Source organism: Serinus canaria, chromosome 2 (assembly GCF_022539315.1).
Source record: "Serinus canaria isolate serCan28SL12 chromosome 2, serCan2020, whole genome shotgun sequence".
In the NCBI taxonomy this organism is placed as follows: Eukaryota; Metazoa; Chordata; class Aves; order Passeriformes; family Fringillidae; genus Serinus; species Serinus canaria.
The window spans coordinates 103,030,705-103,050,121 of record NC_066315.1 but is presented as its reverse complement, the minus strand read 5'-3'; the positions used below and the strand labels follow the sequence as shown (position 1 = coordinate 103,050,121).

Sequence of the window (19,417 nt, the reverse complement as noted above, 5' to 3'; positions counted from 1 at the left end):
GCAGAGGTGGGTTTAGGATGTATAAGTCATAGTGATAACTGCTAGGAAGGTTAAGGCATACAGAAGTCTTGCACACTGAAAGGGAAGGAACATGAGAACATCCTGTTTTCCTTCTGCAGAGTACTATGGTTTGTCTTCACCAGCTTTATTTGAAGTGTTGGCTGGCTTCACCATTCATACAACAGCCACAATGCTAACAGGCATTCAGCTCAGGCATTCCCACAGCCTTACAGGCTTCAAAGTATGGAAGGTGATCCACAAGTATGAAGCACTGCATGTGTTGCCCATTAAGAAGTTAAATGAGGCATTTCATTTACATTTTATCAAACCAGAAGAACAAATTAGAATGTACAAAGGAAACATTTGTCTTCCAAACATGAAAGGTCTGGATCTCGCTGTCCTCAGGAGTAAAAGTCTGTGATAGGAGTAAGGACTGTGATAACAAGGCAGGCACTGAGCACTAAGTCAGCTCTCATGGTTCAAATCAAAGACCAGCACTGACTCACATCACGTAAAAGGAAACTCCTTTCATAGGCATTTTATCCCACTATGAGTTATGTTTTATATTTCCTCTGAAACATCACGGGTTGCTCACAGGCCAGGATGAGCTGGTTACATTAGTCTGATCAGATACAGTAGGGTGATGCTATGGGGGATGACAAGTAACTCAGAAACTTGCAAGGACTTTGCTCCTTTCTGGAGCACTGCCTGATTATCAGACTGACTCCCATCACTAAAGTTTGATCTATGCTACCTGCACCCACTTAGTCTGTGTGCACCAACCAGCCCCCTTCAGTGTGAGGGCAGCACTCCCTCTCAAGATCAGTGTAGCACTTCAGAGCTTGGCCTAAAAATATTAGTGGCCATAGTTAGATTAATTCACAGTTTTTGGAGCTATATTTTGGCAGCTGCTGATCTGAGTATTTAAAATTACTACTGAGCAGACAGTTCTGTATTTGTACATAGTTCATAGCAATACATTAAAGGAAGTGATTCTGCTGGCATTACCTCTTGTGCTGTTTATCAGTCTGTGTAATTCTTTAAAGATCTGCTCCATCAATCAATGAAAATAGTGAAATAGATTTAAAAAAAGAAACTCTTGTAAGCAGAGAAAAGAGAACATCCTATGCAACAAGAAAATATTTATGTTATTTAAACATTCTCTAAGCCCACAGGAGAGTACATGACAAACTCCTCCTATATCTCAGTAACCCAGGCTTCGTTTGAGAGTACTGTGACAATATGCAAAGATAGCTGAGTGAAAATAAAAGAGCCCCTGCACTACTTTCTTTGTTTCACAGCTGAATGTTCAGATGTCTTCAATTCACATCCTCAAATCCCTCAACTGCTGAGCTATGAAGACTAAAGGGAGCTACAATCAGCTTGGTATTACAGATTCAGATTAAAAATAATTGAACACATAAAACCTTCCGGCATTAAAAAAAAAATACCTACCAGGATCCAAATGAATGGCAGCAAATGGAAGAGCTCCCACGTGGATGAATAGCACAAAAATACAGCAACAATGAAGCCAGCAAAGAAAGAGGTAGTTAGGGCGAGGGGTAAGAACTGGACTTCAAGGTCCAGAACAAAAATAATGCCTGCAGTCAGTGGAATGTCAGAGCCCCAGTCCAGACCTTTTATGGCCAGGGGGATGCTATAAATATAGCATGGAAGAGGGAGAGAGACAGAGACAGATACCGATACCCTGTACTATCTCTGTGCAAAGACATGATGACGGCAGCCTCAAACTAAAGGAGATACAGAGTTCTGCCTTTAAAATATCCTCACTAAAATCTGTCTAAAATCAGCATTCCAATTAAAAATTGTTTCAAGGATTTTTTTTCCTTAGTTAAATCAGATTTAGGAAGAGAGAAAAAACCAGAAACTAGGAAAGACCAATCCCTATGTTGACCTTTGCTATGGTACAAGAATTTGACCATTTTATTGGTTCTTTTTTTTAATGCCAAGCCACAGCACATGTAATATAAATATTTCAGCTTAATGAGAGACAATCTATCAAGACTCTCTAAAGTAATATGAGTTACATTTCAACAGAAATGTATTTTCTTTGTTCTTTTGACAGTGTTACATTTTTATCATCTTCTTTAAGATAAAATGCTAAATTAAGAACATGATCTCATGAGGCTTTTAAGTAGATATAAACAACACAGCTGTAAATTCCAACTTTTTGTTTCTAAATTAAACAGCATTACTTCTAGGAATAATTAAATGGGCTTGTCTTCTTTCATTTCGGTCCCAGCATTCTGGCATAAAAAGGAGTAATCAGTGTGGCTGAATATTACTGAACAAGCCCTGCTGTAATCTAGATCTCATCTGAGATCTAATAGGTGGAATGCAGGGTGACTTCATTGTAAATACAATTTTCCTCTGCCCTGTAAATTTAATTTTCAATAAAAGTGATTAGTGCATTTCATTTTGTTCATTTGCATTGACAGAAATATTAACCCTTTCAGTTCTGCTATAGATTCTTTTCCCATTTGCCATGCAACACAATCAAGAACTTTCCAGATCCTCCTGCTCTGCTAGCACTGTCCCCTTTATGGGTGCAACCACCAGAAAAAGGTCTGGACAAGGCTAGAGGATCCCTGGCTTTTCTCTACAATAGTTCATCAGTATTTTCTTCTTCATCTCACTGCCTTGATTGTACATGAAATCCCTTCATTATCCCCACTAGCTACTTGTTCCCTGGGGAGCCACGGCCTCCTACCTGGTGCTCCACCATCCAGTAAGTTCAGAAGCCTCCTCACCTCCCACTCCAGGAGCTGCTCAGGTGCACCAAACGTTTGGGCTTTTGGTTTTTGCTCATGAGGAAGAAACCATGGCCAGCAAAAAGTTGTGCAGTCATAGAAACTGTATTGTGGCTCAGGAAACTGGCCTAATCTGCTCAAGCAGAATGAAAAACGGGAACCTTAATACAAGCTTTCCTTCCCCCAGAGTGCTGTGCCCATGGCAGTGCCACTGAGCTATAGGTTCTGGGCTATAATGTGTATTTTTAGTTATAGTAGATGGAGTCTCAGTGGACAGACTCTTGGATTGCATTACAAACTCCTGATCCACTCCTTCACCATGAGTCATTTGCACTGACATTGTAAAAGCTTTAATGACAGGCAAATTGCTTTTTAAGAATACAGGAAGATGTAGAGAAATGAAAACAATTAAACATTACATTTTTCTGTTTTAATTGCAAGACAATCTGTACAGCTCACACGTGGGGATAAAAATCTGAACAACATTTTCAGTGTTTTTGTAAGGCATACTGGCACTATAAAGTTCAATAGTTTTCAAATTCTGTGCTGCCTCTGTTCATACTGTAAATAAAATGGAGATACAGTGTAACAGCAAGTTATTTAGTATAATTTTGCCCTTTAAATTTACACAATTTCTCATATCGCTTTAGCGTGAGATAATATCCACAGCTAATTTCAAATCACTGAACTCCTATTTGAATATCAAAGTACATATTTTAAATCACTTGGAGCTGGGCAAGCCCCAGAATCCCCACAGCACTCTGTATCCACATGTATTCAGTCACATTGGGCTTGGGAGAGACACCCTTAGGAAATATTATTTCTGTCTTCTCCTAATTAGAACTACATAATAAGTGCTGGAGACCACTTTGTTTTTCTGAATGGGAAAACTGGAATATTACTTTAGAACACAACATGACAGAACAAAAAGCTTTCCAGACTGTCCACTGAAGCTTTGAGAGCTACAGCATCCTGTAGCTGGGAGCATAAGTCAAATTCCACAGCATCCCAGTCCATCTCTTTCATTGGAGTATAACCTTAAATAAATCTAGCAAAACAATTTTTGGAGAACAGAGGCTTTGAGCACATGTGTTGTCTTCTGGAGTTTGCTTTCAAACTCGGGCCCAATTTTCTGAATTGATTTTTATCAAGAAGAAAAATCAGTTTAGGAAGATGTGCTACTGTCCATTATACTCCAACTAGCCACCTTCATAACCCACTGAGGGGAAGGGAGGTCTGTGTTCCCTGCTTTCACCCATAATAAGTTACTAATACCCAGGTTTCTGTTGATTCTCTGCATCACTCAGCTCATATACTTAACAAGGAGTCAACCTTTTAACAGAAGGGTCTGGGTGCAGCTTACAACAGTTTGAGTGTCTGGAGAACCTCACACCTGAAGAACCAAGTACAAGACCACTGTCTCCTTGATACAGATAGAAATTTTTTCAAAAGCCTCAAGCTATTGACTGTTGGTGCCTAGATGAATTTTTCATCATACAGAAATATTTGCCTTACCATTATTAGCAACATTTATTCTGCAGTGTCTCTCTGGAACTGGAAATGTCACATAAAAATGTTGCTGACAGCATTTATTTTCCATTGTAACATTATAAAGGTTTCTGCCCATAATAAAACCTTACTCCAAGATCATATAGCAGATTCCTGGAGCTATTCCAAAAGAAAATTCTTATAATTTCTTTAAGTAAGTGCTTTTGGCACTTAGATTTTTGTTTAATCCATAGAATCTCCTGTCATTTTAACTTCCACATAGATACAGATGGTTGTCAAATGTCATCCCACACTTTATCATTCTTTCCTAAACATCACAGATTTTTCAATACCTTTATTCCAATAATGATGCATAGTTTCTAATATCATTGCTGTGTTTAGCTTTGTAGCTTGGAAAGGCTGGCCAAAACACTTTGACACAAGATGCTAAAGGGCCAGAGTTGTACCTGGTAACTGTTACCTGTAACTGCAGATAACCCAAACCCAGAAAACTTGACTGAGATACCATATCTGAGCTCCTGCCACTTAGTTATGCAGCTTTCAGAAGCAGGTAATATGCTTCAAAATATGAGTTAAATAGTTTAGGCAGGATATTGGTCAAACAGAGGTGCCCAAAATCTGGGACTGGGGCAGTGGGATGAGCACTGGCTGCCAGGTCCTGATGGAGCCTGTGGGGAGCTCCAATAGCCCCTGGAGAGCACTAAAAAGAGACTCTCCAATGATTGTCACTCCCTTTTCTGTTATCCACAGCCCATGTAACTGAACTATGTCATTACAAAGAAAACAATCTGTAGATATCATCTTACTGAAGTGCTAGCTACTATTGCAATAATACAAAGCAATTGCCTCAGGTATTACAATAATCATTTCCACAATCACTCAGGCACAGCTAACACAAATGTACCAGTACACAGGAACATCTTCCATTTTTTTGTCCTCACATTATTGATTTAATACTTTTGAATCAATCAAATGTTTCTTTTAAAAGAATGGATAGTGGCTATTTTAATAGAAGGAAAAAAAAATAGTTTTTAGCTCTTTAGCCATCACCCTTGGAAATTATGTCTAATATAACAATTAGGCCCAAACAATTAGAACAAAATTTTGAGGAAAATTTGCATCAGAAATTCATACATTGCTTTACTCAACACTCCCTGCAGGACAGACCCTCAAATTTCAAACATCAATCACGACTAAGGAAGTCTTCCAGAAACTGGGGGTGAATGCAAAAAGACCTGGTGAATACAAAGAGGTGAACATTAGACTGTTAAGTATTTAAAGAAAATAATGAGATGGAACTGAGATTAGGATCTGATGGGTGGACATGCAAGTCAGAGATAATTTTGGTGATTATTTCCCAGGTGTGATTTAACTTTAAATGAAGTAGCTCAAACATCAACAGTGTAAACTGTAGCACCAAATGATTATGAGACAATTGCCAAACCCACCAGGACATTTCACAAATATTCAGAGAGTTGATCAAATTATTTGAATAGTTTTTTTCAGTAACTTAAAATATGTGCTATATCTTGTGACTTCAGACTCCAGTGCAGCTATATTCCACAAAAGCAGCAGTATGTTTAACTCTGAAATGGATTAATCCTGGTTTTTATCTGATGGGCCAATACTCTGGTTTCTCCATCCATGCTGTAGGACGAGTTCTTTTCATTTCTAAGCAACTCTAAATTTGGAGACTCAACAAAAGGGACTGGCATGAACTAAAATAAGATGCTTCAAAGACTAGAGGGCAAGATCATTTTTCTGTCTGATGATGGTCAGTATTGGATGGTTCAGGATAACATGCAAGAAATCAAAGTGGACAGGTTTGCAGTATCCTTTCCAGGGCATGTTTCACCTTAACATTCGTAGCTTACCTAGTTTATGACCTCATAGCTTAAGTGACTTACAGAAGAAGTTGTGGCTTAGCAAAGCCCTTTATTAATAAATAAATAAATAAATAAATAGCTGTTTACAGTAAAATTCCAGAATTCAGTACAACACTACTCCTACAGATGAGAGCTCAGCCTTTACTGACTTTCTGAAAATCAGCTGGGATTTGTTTATTTTATAAGCTGCTGAACTTTTCTAGTTCCTCATCTGTCTTTTCCTTGCTATAGCTTGTTCCTGCCTCTCTAGCAGAAACTGTCAATGTCTTGTTAGTACATCCCTGCCTCTTCCACTGAACACCCCCTCAGCTGGACACACCTGCAAAGTGGCAGCAGCCTTCTCCCCTCAGTGACTGGAAGGAAGGAGAGGACCCCTGCCTCATTTCTCATGACTGCCATTGACAACCCAACATCTTTATACCCAAATAAATACTCATAAATTCATGTTAGGTTAAACAACAGCAGCAAAATATGAATCCTAAGCTAGCAAATCCATCTCCTCCAGGTCATTTAGCCACAATAAATTTTCAAAGTGCTCCTCCAAAATACTGTGCCTGTGTGTTCTACCAGTGAAAAGCACTGACTTCTGGGTGAGTGATTTACACCCCTCTTCAGTATGTCCACTAAGCAAACTGCAGGGATGTTGAGAGGAGCACATATACCACAAATGGGCACCAGGTGTGCCTAAAACCTCACTGGCTGCTGGGTGCCAAAGAGGTACCAAGAGAAACTCGCAGGGCAGGGGAGGGCCAGGTGGGGGGTGACTGTCAGCTATTAAAATATCCTCTTCTGCCTACTCAAGCACCTGGCTCAGAAAACAAAGCTTTTTTTTTTTTTTTTTTCCCTGATAACAGGTATAACAGGGAGATTTACCCACAAGAGATTTCATTAACTAAATCCACTGTTAGTGATGGTGTAGCTCTGACAATTTAAAGCTCAGCAAAGGACTCTTCCACCTCCTATTTACTGAACTAATCAGTTTGGGGTGAGTTTTTTAGCCAGCCCTGATCTTGGCACTATATAGCTAGTCTGAATGAGCTAGTTAATTTAAATCTCCTCCAGATATATCTCTAGACAATGCCTGTGCAGGCATTAAATCAATTATTTTTTCAGCACAAGAGCTTGAGGTCATTGAGGCTCTGTTGTAAACCCAGATGATGCTTTAAAATGAGGCATAATGGGCGTAATGAGAAAGCCCAGCCCCCTAATGAAAACACTTACTTATGAAACACATAGGGCACTATTAAGTCAAGGCTGTGCCTTATTTCTGTCCCTGTGTCTGATTATTTCTCTGATTTGTGTTTGTATATCTACCACTTCTCTCAGTAAAGAGCATGACTACATCACTTTGATGTGGAGGCACATTGATCACCTGCTCTCTCACTCCTGTGCTAGTTTTGAGAAAAAAAATACATGGGGAAAATAACTATGATATTTATATATAGCTAATATTCTCTGCTCTATGAGACTTGGAGTGCTGCATCCAGGGCCCAAACGTAAGAAGGACATGGACATGTGGCCCAGAGCAAGGCCACAAAGATGATGAGAGGTCAAGAGCACCTCTCCTATGAAGACAGACTGAGAGCTGGGAAGCTTCAGCCTGGAGAAGATAAGGCTCTGGGGAGACCTTAGAGAAGCCTTCCAGTACCTAATAGGGGTCTACAACTTAGCTGGAGAGGAACTTTTTACCAGGGCTTGTACTGACAGGACAGGGGGGAATGGCTTTAAAGTGAAAAAGGACAAGTTTAAATTGGGAATTAGGAAGAAATTCTTCACTGTGAGGGTGGTGAGACACCAGAACACATTGCCCAGGAAAATTGTGGCTGCTCCATTCCTTGGAGTGCTCAAGGCCAGGTTGGATGGGACTTTGAGTAACCTGGTCTAGTGGAAAGTTGTGGGGTAGGGTGTAGGGGTGTTGAAATGAAATTATCTGTAAGGTCCCTTGCAGCCCAAGCCATTCTACGATTCTATCCCAGGAGCTATCTCAGATTAGATAGGATCTAATCCCAGATTCTATCTCAGTTTCTGAGACCTTTCATAAGAACGTAAAGGCCGAGATATGACATAACATGGCAGAAACAAGTGATAGAGGGACCATTTTGGTGTGCAAAGCAGAGGCTGTAGCACTGCTGAGTGTTCAGCCCAGCCTGTTCTGCATACTCAGCTTCTCATCTACAGTATTTTTCATTTGGCACTTGATTGAGTCATTTGAAATGGATGTTGAAAACAAATCATTGCCCAGTTGACCTAAAAATCCTTCTGTTAAAAATCTTTGTACTGTTTCACACCAGCTACTTTGAATCTCTTCCACACTTTGTCACTTGATCTCTGTTTAAACTGCACAAAGATTTTATATGTGCTTGTAAATCTGACAGGCAGATGCAACAGAAATTTATTCAGAATATGCAAATCAAGTAGGGAAAACATTCTCTTGCTCTCTTTTTTCCCCTGACTCTGGTGATGATTGCTATTGCTTTGCATAAATCATAGCAGAGCTGGAGAGCTACAAGATTCAAGCTTCCTGTCTAAAGTAATTTGTCAAAAATCTTCCAGATGCTGATGTACTTTCAAAGGAATTAAGATACTGTATTCATATCTTCCAGTTGTTTTATATTTTAAACACTAGTTTATTTAACTGTTACTTATAACTTTGGATTTTTCATCAGATCTAATTTTCTTGTGTCACAACTTTTCTGTGTAGTACCTGTCATGGCAATCTCAGCTGAACTGTCTTTCCTTATATATTTTAAATTGGATCCCTTTCTGTTTGAAAGAAGAGCTGTTTGTTTAATTGAGTTTTTTAGCCATGTGATGAATATTTTTTTTTAAGTTCTTGGTTTTGCCCCCTAACAAATTATTTTCTTGCTATATTGAGAAAAAAGGCAGGGAAATTGCAAATAAAAATTAAATTTATTTTAAACAAATAGTCCTTTCTTCAAAGCCATCAAAGACCTGTCTAACAGACAAAGAATTTTGTATGGAATCGTAACAGAAACCCATCTTCAATATAATGGTTTGCAAAAGGAAAAACTGTTTTTCTTCATGCCAGTGGGTCCTTTTCTTGCAGCCACTGGCTCTTCTGAAGTATTAAGTAAATGTGAACTGGAAAAACCCTGCTGGAGGCTCTTATAGATCAGTAATTGTCAAGCAAGGAAAGTAGGTTGAGACAAAAATATCCTCCAAATGAAAAAAAAAAAAACAACCCAACCCAAAACCTTGAGAGTGTGATTAAATTCCTGTTCTTTTCTGGTTTCCAAGGAAAATCTTCACCCAATGTCTGTGGCAAAACACCCTTCCCCCCCATTTTGCTGGCCAGCTTGGTTATTTGGTACTGCCCCCTTTATAAACCATAGGAATCTTGGAAATTTTCCCAGTCTGTAACCACCACAGCTGCATGGTACCCATGGCATAAGAATCAGAAGGTTTTGAGTCATCTTTCTTCTCTTTTATATAACTTTTGGTCTTGTTGTTCTGTGTTCTTCCATTCATTTCTTCTCTTTTTCTTCTCTTTTCCAAGAGTGTTTTGCTCTTCAGAGGATTCCATGGGGAATTACTATTTCAAACAATGCAACTAGCAGAATTTCTAAATCTAGTTGTACTTTAGTTGTGGTTTATAGTCACACTTCTTTCCAATGAGTCTACATTGTGTGCAGCAGTATAAGACCAACCTTTTCAGCTACTCTGGTTAATATGTCTGAAGTAAAATAAAAGAGGGATTATTAATTTAATTGGTTTGCATTTATGCACTTGGAAAAAATTTCAGTTGCCAAGAAAGTCATTATTGATCTTAAGCAGAAAAAATCCCTCTAGGAAAATGATTAAGCAATTAAGCCTCTGCATAAGTGAAAGACTTCAGAAACTGGCTATATATTTTCACTGATTGGATTGCTGGTGACAGAGAACAAGTGTCCCATCATTTTACTGTCATCACTCTATTTGCAATTATTTCTGTCTAAACAGCCTTTCATTTGTAGAAATTTGCATACTGTTTTACATTTCCATTTTCATACTGCTAGTCCAGCTAACAATTTCTAGTACTTACAATCAGCAGACAGTACAGCACATCTAAAAGGCAATTTGGATCTACAATGAGAATCAAGAAAATCACAAAATAATTGAGGTTGGGAGGGAGGTGGTCTCTTGTTGGCCCTCTAATTGAAAGGAGGGCCAACTGTGAGACTGTCCACAGCTTTGTTGAATTGGGTCTTCAAAACCTCCAGCGGTGGAGAGCGCACAACCTCCCTGGGCAACCTGTGCTAGCCCTCGCCTTGTTTAACAGCTGAGAGACAGGAGTATCATCCATACATCCTCACAAACCTGGGGGCTCTCCTCCAGAATCCTACTTTGAATTTTCATTTTTCCTTTTAAGAAACTGTGACATGTTTGTGGCTCTATAATCTAGTGTTTAAACTCCTCCAGATACTCCAATGCCCACAGGCTGTCTGTCAGCACTCTGAAAGTTGTGGAGCAGACCATTTGGAGATGTGATGGCAGATTTGTTTTTAAAATCTCTGCAGTTTAAGCACTGCAGTTTCAGCTGTATTTTACTATTCTCTTTATTGTTTCAGAACTGTTAGCATCAGACACAGCCCTGGAGTCAGTAGTTTATCAATGACACAAAGCAAAATTTTTTGTTCCATTGCACAAGTTTCCAGTGTCTAACTGTGGTTGCAAAGCTTTCCTTCAATTCAAGGGCTGATTTTTGACAGTGACAGGCTCTAAAGATGATTTAAAAGGTATTTTGACATTGCAACCTACTTGCTCAATTTTCCATCTCCCATCCTTATGTTCCCACATCCTGCTTCTCAACATTTGTCTAACCCTGGAAAATTGGGGCAGAGGTCAAGTCAATGGGCTGGCAGCATTGAAGGAATGCAGCTGGTGAAAGCTGCTGAGGAGAACTGGTTTCTCTGCAGTCAGTTGTGGGCTGTCACCAAAGAAGGGGTTTTTCCTAAGAAGGCAAACCTTGACATCTGGATGATCTCTGGACATACCTCATGGAAAGGTTAGTGCTACATCACTGCTAGATTGTCATGAGGGCTTACAGAGCTACAAATGTTTGTTATGATCACAAATATGATGTCCAGAAACATGGTTAAATCTTTAGCTGTATGTCCAGATAAAGGATGTGGGCCTCAGAAGAAGGAAATTACCTTTCCAAAAGTTCTGAAAGAGCTGCACATGAAGCTGGTTTCAGAAGTTAAATGACTCACATGAAAGATTATTATCATCTTCACACTGGACAGTGGCAAGGAAAAGCCACTGATAACACTCGACAAGGCTAGAGACAGGCAATCTGTATGCCTTATTCAACACTGAAAGCACTGAGCTGGACAGATATTGCACACTGTGAAAATGCAGAGCTGTTGCAAAACCAGGCATTTTATAATTTCTATCTGTTCCCTAAAATTGCTGAAGAACATTAATTTTCTGAATCTCTGAATTATGCATATAACTAATGGATCATAGTTCAGTATTCTGCATGCAAGCTCAGACTAGCTAATCAACCACATGGTTATTTGCATAGATCAGTGAAAACTGCTGAAAGCAATATTGATATTCACAATCTCTAGCAAACATGGTAATGCTTTATTTGTTTTTAGTTTTTCTTTCTAGGTGTCAGATACAAGCATAATATTATTTCACTGAAAATAATTTTACAGTAATGAGCTGAAACCAACTGTGCAATTCACAAAGCTCTCTAGTTTCAATCCCTTCTCAGCACAAGTTCTTAAAACAAGTTTGTAATAACAAATCAATTTTGCAATTCAAATAACTTTACTTAGGAAAAGCAATAGCCTGGGAAAAACATATTTGAGAATCCCAAAAACATTAAAGGAAGAAAGACCTGCCTATCAGGGCATTACTCTTCCAGATGCAGTACTCAGGGTGTTTAGGAACTGCACTCACTGGGTGAGCTGCACATACACTTAATTAACAGCTACCTTTTAATCGTGGTGGACTTAAAGTTCACGGGAAGCTAAAGGTTCATTCATGATTGTTCCAATTTGGACAAGCAGATGGAGGGCTAATAAATCTGAATAGTCTCAAGGAATGGTCTGGCACTTGCATCAGTCTGAGCACAGGAGGGGTTATACTCTCCTTTGCCATTTTGTACTCTGTGATCCCTGGCTTTTCAGTCTGCCCATGGAGGTGGAGCAACAAGGGGGTACAACCTTGTTGTAAGATTGAAGGGAAGAACCAAATATGTCCAAGACTGGCCTGAGAATATAGTTCTGGAAATGTGTTTCAGACTCCAGTCATCTGAGACAAATTTCCAAACGTTAAAATCCTGATGCATAATTGCCTTTGTATTTTCTTTTGTAACTGGCTCATACTTTCCCTGTAGTACAATGAATAGAGACCTGTTTCCAAAACACACTTGCAAACTATTTGGTATTTCAAGGTTTTGAGTCATGATCACTTTTGCTGCTGCATGCCTATGTCTTGGTTTGAAAATGGTTTCTCTCAGAGTTTGCTCAGTAGGGCAGGTACAACCAAAATGGAGTGCCAGTATTGCCTTTGCTGTCTAAGGAAGATGTGGCAACCTAATTCTCTGCAATAACTGGAAAGCTACTGCCCTCAGGCTTTGCCCAGGTTTCTCCTGCTCACCTTGTATATGTAGCAGCCATTTGAAACCTCCTTGGGATCTGGCATTTGAAACTTGCTTGGGATCTGGCATTAATAATTCCACACTTTTGTCACAGAATGTCTTTAGTTCTAGTATCCTCAAACACAAATAACCCTGTGATTAACATTAGGTGCTCCCGTTCAAGAAGATGCAGTGATACCAGCGTCTTGAGTTTTATTTTTCCGTGGGTCTTTAAATTGTTCTGAAAAATGTATTATAAAATCCTTGTCAACACGTGTTCCTACTAGCTGATCTCACTGTTCCTGGTAAGAAGCTGACAGTGGAGCAGAAAAGTCTCTTTTGTCCAAGTATTCTCTGCTTCTGAACTGCTTGTAGTCATGGCTCCGCCAGCATCCATCCTCTGTGTATTAAACTGGGCTAGATGAGTTGTTCAGAAAACTACACAGAGAGGTCTGCACTCCTCAGCAGCGGGCACACACAGCACAGGATCCTAAAATGCCTGCCAGCATAATGGCAGTACAATCTCTTTATCACAAGAGGTGCTGCTCTGCATGACCCATGACACTGCTAACACCAACAGACATGATTCCTAATCTTCAGCAAGACAAAAACAGTGCCAGGGAGATAGCCTCTAGAATTATCTTCTCTACAGACACCCACACTTTGGATTAATTAGAAACATTCCTATAGATAACAGTATAATCTTTGTAGGAATACTTAGAACAGAGATATGGAACCACAACATTCAGAGTTATTAGATAAAGTTAAAAGCATGTGGAGCCTGGAGTTCATGTGATTGTCTTAAAAAGCTGATATCAACCCAAGGACTAAATGTGCACAGCAAACTATATGAGGCATATCTTTGTTTACTATTTATAGCCACATGCAAAACAAGAGGGGAAGCATTTGTTTACTAGATGGGTCTTATTTTCTATGAGATGGTCCAAAAGGTCTGATGTCCATTTATCAGTTTAGCAGTTCTTTGAAGTCTAGCCACACTTCCGGTGCAAAAAACCCGTTTATTTAAACACCACTTTTCCTCTGGCAAAAGCCCAAAGAAAACTGAAGTCAGCTACCTGGGAGAGATCATCCTGAATAGTTGAAGCACACATTTTCACATTCTGTCATTTTGTGAATTAAAGTTTTAGCATAGTTAGCTTGTAGAGGCTGAACTTCTTGAAAGCTCCAGATTCCAATGAAATTTTGTGATAAATCCTTGTGATTTCCACAGTGAGGGGAAATGGCAAAAAATTGGGACCAGAAACACATAATTTTTAAATAGTTTACTAGTATTTTACTGTACTTTTTTTTTACATATGATGGAGAAGCAATTTTCACCAAACCAGCCAGAAACACCTTGAAACTTTTAATACATGTAATTGTCATTAATTCTGCAAGTTTAAAGAGTAATTGAAAGAAAACACACTATGGAATTTTTTTTCAGCTGATATCTGATTTCTCTCATTTTGCTTGTACAAAATAATGTTACCTTATTAAGTATACCATAGTACTTGATATTTCCTATGAATGAAAAAGTCCTGTGTTTCAGGTTTTGGAGGGGAAGGGTGTGTGCTGCTCCGACAACCATGGTGGGCAGACAGCTAAATCCTTGGCCAGCGTCTGGGAGCGTGTTTGAGTACAATCCTGAAAAAATGTATTCCTGGTTTCCTGAAGAAGGGCTGATTTCCTGCTTACTCATCTGTAAATTCTTACTGTTTCATTAGGGATCTCCAGAGGCTGTTACAGTAGCTGGCAGGGTAAATAGAGGGAATCTGTCCCTTCCTTCTGCTCATACCAGCAGGGACTCACAAACAAGTGCAGCTGCACAACTGCTGGAGGCTTAAAAACAGCTGCTGATCATCTCCAGAAATTCCTGGTGGAGCAATTGGGCATTCTTTTGCTGTTGAGTTGCTCCTGAAGAGAGGAAGAAGCTTGGTTGCTGAAAGAGCTGAAGTGAGCAGTGTCTGGCCCTGTTCATAGGCTTTCTGTCCTAGCAAGGGAGTAACCTTCCAGGAGGGTGCAGGAGCATGGGAAACCAAACCTGCAGCAAGAAAACCAGGGTCCCCTGTTCCCCCCTACAGCAGCTCCAGAGAAAGCAGGGAGAGCTGGACAAGCATGATCTGGTGGGAGGAGAGCTGGCTGGATAAGGGCTATAGAATTTCCAGTCGAAAAGTGGGAGCTTGTCCTTTTCCTTCCTTGAAATTGTTACTAGGGGAGGAAAATGGGGGGGGGAAGGATTTTATTACATCTGTCAGATACCCCAAGGAATCCTTTCTGGGGTGCAGCCACAGGGGAGCACGGTCTGTCAGCAGCTATTCTGCAATATGAGGCACAAGGAGTACTACCTTTAAAATGGGAGTATCTAGAGGGACTGAAAACTACTTTTTTCCCAATTTCCCCTATCTTTTGCAATCAGCTAATTTTCACTATTACCACAAAGCTGTGGATCAAATTATAGTTTTGGGTGGAGCATTTGGAAAATTATTTTCCTCTCCCTTATTCCCAGATGAGGAAGTTGAGTCAAGTTACATATGCCATTTCACATTACAGTCTGGTTTTTTGTCTCAAGGTTGCTTTAATGTGTAAAATGGCCAGAGTCTTAATACTTTTCTTTCAAAAGTGAAATTTCATTTTAAAAAGCACAAAATCTTTCTCTCTAAACAAGGGGTTTTGAGATGCCTTCCTGGCTCATCAACAGAATAAAATCATACATCCTTCCATAGCTGGCAAAAGGGAGTCAATGGAGTACTGGGTGACTGAGACCAGTTAGATAATGCTCATGTAATGGGAGAGGCATGTAGATACCAAAAATTCCAAATATTTTATTTTAAAAGCATTTAGGCCTTTCATTGATTTTTTGCAGTCCTCATTACTTTTCTTTTGCTACACAAAGGAGCAAACATGTTCTAAACATTAACATCAAAATTACCATGTTCTTGTGGGCTATCCAGGCATATTTGAACCAGGAAGCACGGCTAGAGAAGGAAGGTGTATCAGAGCTTTGTGAAGCTCAGTTTAATTTCTTGTGCTAATTAACTCATTTTTCCATTGCAATTTGTTTGTTTTTTCACTGCTGTCCTGAGCTCATTTCATCAATTTTCACCAAAAAGGGCTCATAAGCTGTGAGTTCTCTACTGCCTTCCAGGTTTGAAGGACTGCTTTTCTTTTCCAGCTCTTGACCAACTTTAGAATATTTATTTTAATATACTTTCATAAATATGAAATATTTATTTTCATATACTTTCCACTTGTATATTTTATTTAATTCATATTTATTCAAAAAATCCTCCTAAATTCAGCCTAGATCCAGAGGAAGATTTTCAAACCTTGCTCAAGTGGTAGGTCAGCTCTGGCACTTCACATTCACATAGAATGTTTCTCTGTTGCAAACAAGGAGAGAACAATTTTGTTATACAAATGGAAAACATATTTGCCATAGGTGTTGCTGATCACTATGATGCTGTATCTATTACTGCATTTGTAACTGTGATTGGAACAGAATGCTTTCCATCTTAGAAAAATAATATTTGAGCTTTCCATAAAATGGATTCTCTGCTTCACTGCTGTTAATTGCTTTTTCCCAGTCATTGGAAACTTTAGAGAAGTGTCCCCAAGCTCTGGTTGCTTCAGAAGCTTTCCTGTGAGTTGGGTGTATCACAGCTGTTAAAACTTTATGAAACCTGACACTGCAGTTTTACATGTGATGAAACCCTGAGCAGTCTCTCTGGTTTTGGTGCATGTAAAATTGCAATGTCAGATTTCATAAAGTTTTAACAGCTGTGATACACCCAGCTCACAGGAAAGCTTCTGAAGCAACCAGAGCTTGGGGACACTTCTCTAAAGTTTCCAATGACTGGGGAAAAAGCAGCGAAGTGGAGCAAAGAGGGGCAGCTATAACAAGGCAGGCCCTCACTTTGTAAAATACCAAGAAATTTTCCGTGGTAAAGGCAGGCAGATGCTTGCTACTGGCAATGCGCTACGCCCTCAGCGCAGGAAAGCCAAGGGGCAGATGCTGGGGCAGATCCAGAGGTTCCCAGAAAATTATCTCAGGACTGGAACATCTCTCCTTTGAAGACAGGCTGAGAGAGTTGGAACTGTTCAGCTTGGAGAAGGCTTTGGGGACAATTTATAGCAGCTTTCCAGCTCCTAGAGGGGGAAGAGAGACCTGGAGAGGAATTTTTTGCATGGGCATGTGGTGATAGGACAAGGGGAGATGGCTTCAAACTGAAAGAGGGCAGATAATAAGTAGATATTAGGATAAATTCTTTCCTGTGGGGGTGGTGAGGCACTGGAACAGGTTGCCCAGAGAATTTGTGGATGCCCCATCCCTGCCAGGGATCAAAGCCAGGCTGTACTGGGGTTTGAGCAAGCTGATCTAGCAGGAGGTGTCCCTGCCCATGGCAAGAGGGCTGGAACTAGATGATTGACTTCCAGGGTGCCTTCCAACCCAAATCACCCAACAATTCAGTAATTCTATTCTATAATTTGCGGAACTCAAAAGTGCCCCAAGCGTCACCCCAGAGCTCGCGGCACTTATCGGGTCTTTCCCCTTCCTTCCGCAGCCTACAGCAGCACTTAGCCCCACACCGATTTGATGTCACTTCACAGTGTCCCCCCTCTTTCCTGTCCGTGGCGATAGCGGAGCCGGGCTGTCTCTCAGATCTACCCAAATGCGGAGCTCCCCTTGCTGGTGGCAGCCGGAACGGGACCGGCTCCGGGCTCCGAGCGCTGTGCAGCGACACAAGCTTGTCCAGGTCAAGGTGAGAATCCGAAATCGAGGTGAGTGAATCATCCTCAGTCTCCTCAGAACCTGTAAGCAGGAGGCTGTCGGGGTCCGGTGCAGGTGCAAGTAACAGCACCTCTTCTTTACAGGCACATATTCACGTTAGTGACACGTTAGTGAAGCACAGAGACAAATTCCCACCCCAGGAATGCCTTACGAAGGACACCACCAAGACCATGATGTGCTACCCGCTTTCCACATACCAAAATAAGCTGGAAATGCACTGTTTAATTACTTTGGTAATAATTTCACTTCTCGGAAAAACAAATAAATTTTAATTATTTGAAAAACATTAGATGAATTGCTAAATATGGTTAGAGAAGGTAAATAATTTTATTTGAGTATGGTGCTTTGCTTTTATTCTTTGAATACCCTAGTCCCAGTGAATTCTCTGGGGATTTGTATGACACATTAACTTAATTAAGTACGCAGTTCACTAAAGGATCCTTCTCCCAGTAAAATGCATCTTCACAGAGGAGACACACTGATGAAGAGGAGTGACATCACGGCTCTTTATATCCCCATGGCCAGGATTTTGGTGGCTGCAAACTCTTCATGGTACATTGATCTAACTCATTTTATGCTGCCCCTGCCAGCCTAAATTACTTTCTTATCATTTCCATGGAGGGAAATTGTATTTCATGTATGTGGGAAATAACAATCTACACGCAGAGTAAAGTGTTGAGACTGAGAAGTTCCCAAGCAGTGTACAGAACACAGCAGTGGAAAGCCTTAGAATGACAGAGCAGGAAAAGACAAGGAAGATGCAAAATGCAGAGATGCCAGAAGCCAGGAGAGCCCAGGATGACTGATCCTTCCTCAGACATGTCACCACAGAGCTGGGCAGAATGCCTGCCAGGCAAGAGAGGAGCCTGGTAGCTCCATTAATACTTTATTTATTGCAGTGAGACTATGCCCACAAAAAAAGGAGTCACCAACCCAGAAGGATTAGCCTAAGTCTAGGTATAGTCCAGACTGAGTTTAAAAGCAGCCTTGCAATACTTCTTTCTTTAGGGACCTCTGAGGAAGCAGCAGGTAAGTCACTTTAAGGTAGATTCTTGAATTACTTAGATATGCAAAGATTTTCCAAATCCCATTGGAAGTAGACTCCACAACTACCTAACTTACTGACAATCCCTTCACATTCCCAAACCTCATCTTTAGCATTTATGCTAGTCTAGCTCACCTGTGTTTCAATTTCACCATCTTTAAAGTGAACTCATGGCACTTTTATACAGTAAAAGGAGGTTTAATGAGAAGAATGCTACAAATTAATAAAGTAATTTTTTGCAACTGGTTAATTATCTTTTTCTGGAAACAGGACTGCTCTTCATGAGCCAGTATTACTGCTGTATTTCTTAAAGATTCCTGAAATCTACTGAGTCAGTTCCTCTCTACTTCTCAAAATAAAACCTTGCTCATCTTTTCCCATTAAGAAATTATTCAGAAAAAAAAATTGTAAAAGGTTAATCAACTATGATGATTTAGAGTGTAGGCCAAAGTCCTCTATGGTTAGTCAATACATTAAGTATTACTCATTATGTTAAATATTAAACCAAACAGCTGCTCATATCCAGGATTCTCCATACACAGATCCCAAGTATGAAGAATTATTCTGACAGTTCTTACTGACATTTTAGGTTTTGCTTGTTATTTCTGTTTTTCCAATTTCACATAAGCTAAAATATTATTTTAGTATAGGTCAAAGAAATTAACATTGAGTTAGCATTGTACCAATTTTTGAAGGAAAACATTAGAAAATAATTGTCATTGTATTATTTATTTAATTGTTGGATAAAAATACCTTTGAATAGACAAATATTCTGATTTCTGCTCATATCAAGGCTAACTTGGATAAATTACACATCAATTTCGC

The 19,417-nt window shown here is 39.8% G+C and overlaps 1 protein-coding gene across 3 annotated transcripts in view; it reads right to left on the bottom strand.

The window, feature by feature from the left end:
- Nucleotides 1-2,162, bottom strand: part of MYOM1 (myomesin 1) — a 73,369-nt gene extending 71,207 nt beyond the window's left edge. The window contains exon 1 of one of the 3 annotated variants that reach the window (XM_018909095.3): nt 1,456-2,162. The gene's annotated coding sequence lies outside the window, so the exon portion shown is untranslated. The remainder of the gene's footprint in view (nt 1-1,455) is intronic. The other 2 variants (XM_030237164.2, XM_018909091.3) reach the window with 2 other exon arrangements.
- Nucleotides 2,163-19,417: the final 17,255 nt, after the last annotated feature.